This window comes from Salmo salar, chromosome 04, assembly GCF_965601325.2.
Source record: "Salmo salar chromosome 04, fSalSal1, whole genome shotgun sequence".
In the NCBI taxonomy this organism is placed as follows: Eukaryota; Metazoa; Chordata; class Actinopteri; order Salmoniformes; family Salmonidae; genus Salmo; species Salmo salar.
The window spans coordinates 50,203,670-50,212,443 of NC_138294.1; the positions used below are offsets into that span (position 1 = coordinate 50,203,670).

General features: G+C 41.8%; 1 protein-coding gene across 2 annotated transcripts in view; it reads right to left on the reverse strand.

Annotated features, from left to right (window-relative positions):
- The window catches only part of hrh2b (histamine receptor H2b), a 28,326-nt gene extending 25,236 nt beyond the window's left edge, over positions 1-3,090 (reverse strand). The window contains exon 1 of one of the 2 annotated variants that reach the window (XM_045716958.2): positions 2,704-3,090. The gene's annotated coding sequence lies outside the window, so the exon portion shown is untranslated. The remainder of the gene's footprint in view (positions 1-2,703) is intronic. The other variant, XM_014196571.3, reaches the window with a different exon arrangement.
- Between the last annotated feature and the right edge of the window lie 5,684 nt (positions 3,091-8,774).

Below are 8,774 nucleotides of genomic sequence, written 5' to 3' on the forward strand. Positions count from 1 at the left end.
TAAAATACAAGTGGTTCTGAGCCTAATTCAATATTACAATGGTAAGCTAACCATTACAGAAATGAGGAATACAGACAGGCTCTATGTATCTCAGCTACTGTGTCCAACACACCACCACCTGGTGTTATGCTGGGAATCTACTGACCAAAAAGGATGTTATAATGATACACTTTTTTTTTGTATAGCTAGAATTAAGGATAAAGGAAATGTAGTCCTGCACCACATTACTACAAGACAATACAGCTCAGTCATGCCTGATGGTCTTGTAAGAAGAAAAGCAAAGCTTTCTTTCATTTAATAAAAAAAAAAGAAAAGCTTGAAAAAGTTAGCATAATGGGATAATAGGTCGAAAATGGAGAAAAAAAATGGTTCGATCCTTAAGAGGATTTAACCCCACCTCTTTAAGGAATAACTGGGATAGGATAAAGTAATCCTTCTAACCCCCCCTCCCCCCCAAAAAAGATATAGATGTACTATTGTAAAGTGGTTGTTCCACTGCATATCATAAGGTGAATGCACCAATTTGTAAGTCGCTCTGGATAAGAGCGTCTGCTAAATGACGTAAATGTAAAATGTAAAATAAACTGACTTATTTCATCCTGAACATTAAGGGAATGTCCTGTGCAACCTAACTTAAACATTGTATGAATGTCATCACAACTGAGCATAGTTTGTGTTTTGGGAACCCATCTCTTGGCATGCACCCACACTGTTCCCACAACCTATTTAAATGTTCTGGGAACCTTCAAATAACTTAAAGGCTGTTCTGTCAACATTCTTGCAACATCAAAGGAATGTTTTGAGCAGTCAGATACAAACATTATCTGAATGTCAGCACAATTGGACACTTTTAGTGTTTTGGTAACCATATCCCCACAATGTTCCCACAACCTAAATAAATGTTTTATTAAAGAACATAGAAAATGTATTCCGGGAATGTTCTTACAACATCAGGTGAATGTTTTTTGCACCCTAAAAGAAGCATTGTAATAATCTGCACAACTTGACAGTTTTTCTATTTTGGGAACATATCTTTTGGGATGTCCCCACAATGTTCCCGCCAGACTGTTCCCACAACCTAATAACATATATTGCAAACCTTTAAAGAAGAGATTAAATGGGTTCTGAAAATGTCCTTGTAACATCAGGTGATTGTTTTTTTGCACCTAAAAATAAACACTGTAGACTCATCTGCACGACTGAACAGTTTTTGTGTTTTGGGAACATATCTTTTGTGATGTCCACTCATTGTTCTCACAAGACTGTTCCCACAACCTAAGAAAACATTTGGAGAATTTGTTAAGAATAAATTAAATGCGTTCTAGGACACATAGAGTACCAGTCAACAGTTTGGACACAACTCCTCATTCGAAGGATTTTTCTTTATTTTTGACTATTTTCTACATTGTAGAATAATAGTGAAGACATCAGAACTATGAAATAACACATATGGAATCCTGTAGTAACCAAAAAAAGTGTTAAACAAATCTAAATATATTTTATATTTGAGATTCTTCAAAGTAGCCACCCTTTGCCTTGATGACAGCTTTGCACACTCTTGGCATTCTCTCAACCAGCACTCGCTCAACCAGATTTACACATTGTAACCTTTCGGTTACTGGCCCAACACTCTAACCACTCGGCTACCTGCCGTCCCAACGTTTTCTAAAAATGTGGTCGCATAAAAGATTTGTGCAGAAACAATGGATTGTCGTCTATTACATGACATCTTGAGTTTGAAAAAATCTATTTTGGTTATTGAACTACAGTAAGTAAAGTGGATTTACATCCGGTAACATAATTACTGTAAGGGAATTACATCATGGGTCCCAGATCTGTACAACTCAGCAATACATAATTATGGATAGGAATGTCATTCTCTTCATGGTGAGTACCCTGACCAGGTACACAAAGGTGACAGACACACACCCAGGCACACAAACGCACAAAGGTACAGTACATATGTGAGCCTGAGACTTCTCCGAACTGCAGAAGACCAGCCAAATACACAGTATGTTCAAAACATAGCATCATTCAACATTTTTGTTACACTGTATTTGAGTTGTCATGAAAACCCAACCTTAGGCAACACAGTGACAAGGGGCTGGTTTCAATTATGGACTCTATAGGCATAGAGGAACTCTGTCATGCCTACATCGATAAGAGAGAGAAAAAATGGTGGGACTCTCCCGACCAATAACCAAGCAGACATGCCAGAACGCCACAATTCAAAACCAAAGTTTGCAGAACTTGTGCAGTGGTTGTAGTGAAGGTATATGATGCAAACTAGCCACTTGAGAAAAGCACTCTTAAAGAACCTCTGTGATCTCCATCTTGCTAGTTACTATTTTGTGTTTTAATCAAGCGTATAAAGTAATGATGTAGGTAATGATGTAGTCAGTAGTTCCACTATACCAAAATAGTCCATCATTGAAACCGAGTCACTGTGTTGCCTAGGGTCGGGTTTTCGAGACCATTATTTATTTACGATTGTCAGAATACAGCAAGAGACTCAGACCCCCCAGGAAACCACTTAAAGCACACACAAGGGTAATGTGGTTTACTGTTACAACGTCCTAGACTGACATCTACACAAACTTAGAAATACACATTCACATTTACATTAATCACGGCAAACACAACTAGTTTAAAGACAACCAAAGTGTCAAAAGCTGTTAAGTAGTTACAGAATGAGAAGCTCACCTCACACTGGCTGATGGGAGTCAGAATGACGACAGTCTTCTCGCCAAACCTAACCTTCTGCTCAGGTTATAAATGTAATTTCGGTTTCCATCTGGAGTCTACTCCCTCTCCCTCCCTATCACTCCTTCCCGCTCTCTCTCTCTTCCTGTCCTCTGTTTGCTCACTCCCTCCTCCTCCTCCTTTCAGTGTTCGTCATTGCCATATTTATTTTTTATTGTTTACATCCTCCCATTCAATTGGATTATAGTTACATAAATAGGATGAGAAATGAATCACATAAAACAATTCAATGACAACTCTTCTCTCTCTGTCCCACTCTCTATTCCCTGTCGTTTCTCTCTCTCTCACACACACACACGCACACAGGCACCCATGTACTGTACTCACATACTCATACTGTACAAACACAGCACTCTAACTGGGATTAGCGATTATTGTGCATCAACACTCCTCTACTGGTGGTAATATTTGATGGGAACTAAACATCAACCCTTATTTGTTAACTTAATATCCCATAGCGAGCCCACACGTTGGTAAGAGAGGCCGATGAGCGGGCACCCTGACGGAACTACATAGGTGAGTACATAAACCCTCTCTACCCTCCGTTCTATTGGTGAACGGACAATCACCAGAGAACAAACTGTACGAGATCCGTTCGAGACTATCCTATCAAAGGGACCTAAAGAACTGTAATATCCTATGTTTCACGGAGCTGTGGCTGAACAAAGACATGGATAATATACATCTAGCTGTTTTTCTATGCATCGGCAGGACAGAAGGGCAGTGTCGGGTAAGCTCAAGGGAGGAGGTGTGTGACTCTTTGTTAACAACAGCTGGTGCGCAATCTCTAATGTTCAGCAAGTCTTGCGGTTCTGCTTGCCTGAGTTACAATACCTCATAATAACCTGTAGACCATACTATTTACCAAGAGTTTTCATCTATATTTTTTCATTGCTGTCTATTTACCACGACAAACTGATGCTGGCACTAAAACCGCAACAAGCTAGTGCATTCACAAAGTATTCAGACCCCATGATTATTTCCAAATGTTGTTATCTTACAGCCTTATTCTAAAATGGATTAAATAAAGCATTTTCATCATCAATCGACACACAATACGCCATAATGACAAAGTGAAAACAGGTTTGTTGAAATTTTTGCAAAAACCAAGCTATGAGGTCAAAGGAATTCTCCGTAGCGCTCCGAAACAGGATTGTGTTGAGGCACAGATCTGGGGAAAGGTACCAAACCATTTCTGCAGCATTGAAGGTCCCCAAGAACACAGTGGACTCCATCATTCTTAAATGAAAGAAGTTTGGAACCACCAAGACTCTTTCTAGAGCTGGCCATCTGGCAAAATGAGCAATCGGAGGAGAAGGGTCTTGGTCAAGGAGGTGACCAAGAAACCGATGGTCACTCTGACAGAGCCCCAAAGTTCCTCTGTGGAGATCAGAGAACTTTCCAGAAGGACAACCATCTCTGCAGCACTCCACCAATCAGGCCTTTATGGTAGAGTGGCCAGATGGAATCCATTCCTCAGTAAAAGGCACATGACAGCCCACTTGGAGTTTGCCAAAAGGCCTCAGAAACAAGATTCTCTATTCTGATGAAACTAAGATTGAACTCTTTGGCCTGAATGCCAAGCTTTACATCTGGAGTAAACCTGGTACCATACCTACGGTGAAGCATGGTGGTGGCAGCATCATGCTGTGGGGATGTTTTTCAGGGGCAGGGACTGGAAGACGAGTAGGGATCAAGGGAAAGATGAATGGAGCAAAGTACAGAGAGATCCTTGATGAAAACCTGCTCCAGAGAGCTCAGGACCTCAGAGTGGGTCGAAGGACAACGACCCTAAGCACACAGCCAAGACAATGCAGGAGTGGCTTTGGGACAAGACTCTGAATGTCCTTGAGATGCCCAGCCAGAGTCCAGACTTGAACACGATCGAACATCTCTGGAGAGACCTTAATAAAGCTGTGCAGCGACGCTCCCCATCCAACGTGACAGAGCTTGTGTAAGGGACGTTGTAAGGATTGGACCAAGGTGCAGCGGGAACGTGTATACTCATCCTCTTTATTAAATCAAAAGAAGGAAAAACAAACAAATCACGTATACAAAACAACGAACGACACTAAACAGTCCTGTCAGGTGCACAGACACAAAACAGGAAACAACTACCCACAAACACCCCTATACATAGGACCTTCAATCAGAGGCAATGAGGAACAGCTGCCTCCAATTGAAGGTCAATCAACAAACCCTAAACATAGAAGTAGAAAAACTAGACTAAACATAGAAAAACACTAACCTAGAACATAGACCAAAAACCGCGGAACACTCTAAACAAACACCCCTCTTACATAAATACATAGCCCAACAAACCCCGAACCACATAAAACAAACACCCCCTGCTACGTCCTGACCAAACTACAATAACAAATAACCCCTTTACTGGTCAGGACGTGACAGCTTGGGAGGATCTGCATAAAGGAATGGGAGAAAACTCCACAAATTTCAGTTGTGCCAAGCTTGTAGCGTCATACCCAAGAAGACTTGAGGCTGTAATTGCTGTCAAAGGTGCTTCAATAAAGTACTCAGTAAAGGCTCTGAATACTTATGTAAATGTGATATTTAAGTTTTATATTTTTAACTCATTTGCAAATATATATATATAAGGTTTTGCTTTGTCATTATGGGGTATTGTGTGTAGATTGATGAGGAAAAAACTATTTAATCCATTTTAGAATAAGGCTGTAATGTAACAAAATGTGGAAATGGTCAAGGGGTCTGAATACTTTCCAAATGCACTGTAGGGTCATAAACAGACAAGAAAATGCTCACCCAGAGAAGACACTCCTAGTTACCTGTGATTTCAGTGCAGGAAAACTGAAATCCATCTTGCCTAATTTCTACCAGAATGTCAGGTGTGCAACTACCAGAGGTGGGACCAAGTCATTGTTTTACAAGTCACAAGTAAGTTTCAAGTCTTCGCACTCAAGTTCCAAGTCAAGTCCCAAAGTCAAGACAGGCAAGACCGAGTCAAGTCTCAAGTCAAGACCGTCAAGTATCAAGTCAAGTCTTAAGTCTTTAACTTTGAGTTTTGAATCCTAAACAAGTCATAATGTGCTCTTCACCAAATGTAATACCATTTCATATTTTTAACAAGAGTAATAGTTAGTATATTACATTTACGCTAATCATGAATGCTTTTAAAAATATCTACATATTTATTGCTTTCCAAATAAACGTTATATTTCCATGGAAATACATGGGTAGCCATGAGACAGACACACCCCCCAATAGTGATCAGGCGATGTAGGCTTGTACACAATCACCCAACCGTAACACACACTCTCTGTGTGGTTACAGTAGGCTAACGTATGTCAATGGTTTTAGGAACAAGCAATAACATCAGGCAGGATTAAGCTACCAACTGCCTAGCCAGTTGTAGCTCAATCTTGGGTGCAATGATCACGTTCCCGCACGTTCCCGCTCATTGATTTAACGTTACGTTAGCCTACACTAGTAAAGTAATAAAAATATATAGCTGTTGTCTATATTAGCCATTACTTACCGTTGTTTGTGTAGCTTCAAATGTTGAACAAAGTTGGAAATTGTTGCACCTCCGTCTGTAATTTTTTTGTTGATACAGCGTCGTCTTTATATCCCCAAAAAATAATTTTGGGTATCATCTTTCCAAGGGCTCCATCTGAATTCACCCGCCGACCTTCCTCTGCACTGCCACGCACAACTGTTTCTCAGCTGGCACAATTTGATTGGCTGTTGTCTGATTCAAACTGTAGTCTGTTAAATGAAGAGTTGATACGCTGTACACATTTTTTAATAGCATCATTTTAAATATTTGGGCTTGAGGAGGGAATCAAGTCAGGTCATGTCATAAGGCTCAAGTCGAAGTCACGTGTCATTGGTGATAAAGTCAAAGTCAAGTTGCAAGTCATCATATTTGTGACTCGAGTCCAAGTCATGTGACTCGAGTCCACACCTCTGGCAACTACAGACGAAAAAAACTCTAGATCACCTTTACTCCAAACACAGAAAAGCATACAAAGCTCACCCTCCTTTTGGCTAATGTGACCATAACTCTATCCTCCTGATTCCTGCATACAAGCAGAAACTCAAACAAGAAGAACCAGCGCTCAATATGGAAGTGGTCTAATGAAGCAGATACTAAGCTACAGGATTGTTTCGCTAATGCAGACTGGAATATGTCCCAGGATTCATCCGATGGCATTGAGGAGTTTACCACATCAGTCACTGGCTTCATTAATTAATAAGTGCATTGACGACTTCATCCCCACATATCCCATCCAGAAGCCATGTATTACAGACAACATCCGCACTGAGCTAAAGGCTAGAGCTGCCACTTAGAAGGAGCCAGATACTCATTCCGGACGCTTATAAGAAATCCCTCTACGCCCTCAACGAACCATCAAACAGGCAAAGCATCATTACAGGACTATGATTGAATCCTGCTACACTGGCTCTGATGCTCATCGGATGTGGCAGGGCTTGCAAACTATTACGGATTACAAAGAGAAACCTACCAGACAAGCTAAATTCCTGCTATGCTTGCTTCGAGGCAAGCAACACTGAACCATACATGAGATGAAAGCACCAGTTGTTCTTGATGACTGTGTGATCATACTCTATGTAGCCGATATGAGTAAGAACTACACAGGTTAACATTATCAGGATGCGTACGCAGAGCATGCACTGACCAGCTGGCAAGTGTCTTCATGGAAATGTTCAACTCTCCCTGAACCAGACTGTAATACCTACATGTTTCAAGCAGACCACCATAGTCCCTTTCCCCAAGACCACCAAGGTAAGCTGTCTAAATGACAATCCCCCCGTAGCACTCCTATCTGTAGCCATGAAATACTTTGAAAGGCTGGTCATGGCTCACATCAACACCACCATTCCAGACACCCTGGACCCACTCCAATTTGCATACCACCCCAACAGATCCACAGATGATGCAATCTCTATTGCGCTCAACACTGCCCTTTCCCACCTCGACAAGAGGAACACCTATGTGAAAATGCTGTTCATTGACCACAGCTCAGTGTTAAACACCATAGTGTCTTCCAACACATCACTAAGCTAAAGACCCTGGGACTAAACACCTCCCTCCCACCTCCCACTTCACGACAGGCCGCCCACAGGTGGTGAGGGTAGGCAACAACACATCCACCACGCTGACCCTCAACACGAGGGCCCCTCAGAGGTGCGTGCTTAGTCCCCTCCTGTACTCCCTGTTCACCCACGACTGCAACACCATCATTAAGTTTGCCGACGACACGGTGGTGTCCTGATCACTGACGACAATGAGACATCCTATAGGGAGGAGGTCAGAGAGCTGGCAGTGTGGTGACAGAATAACAACCTCTCCCTCAACATCAGCAAGACAAAGAAGCTGATTGTGGACTACAGACAACTACAGGAAGTGTAATGTAGTGGAGCGAGTTGAGATCTTCAAGTTCCTGTGTCCACATCATTAACGATTTATCATGGTCCACACACACCAGCACAGTCATGAAGAGGTTACGACAACACATCTTCCCCCTCAGGAGGCTGAAAAGATTTGGTATGAGCCCTCAGACTCTTAAAAAGTTCTACAGCTGCACTATTGAGAATATCTTGACTGGCTGCTTCACCGCTTGGTATGGCAACTGCTTGGCATTTGACCGCAAGACGCTACGAAGGGTAATGCGTACAGCGTGGTACATCTCTGAAGCCGAGCTCCCTGCCATCCAGGACCTCTAAATCAGGCGGTGTCAGAGGAAGGCCCTAAATAGACTGTTCTCTCTGCTACCGCATGGCAAGCGGTACCAGTGCACCATGCCTGGAACCAACAGGACCCTGAATAGCTTCTACCCCCAAGCCATAAGACTAAATAGTTAAACAGTTTACCAATAGCTACTCGGACAATCTGCATTGACACTTTTTGCACTAAATAGTTTGTTTACAAGTTAATTCCACAATTCAATTCTAATTCAATTCCCTCCCCCTTTAAATTAAATTAAATTCAAATTCCAGGTCAGTCTTTG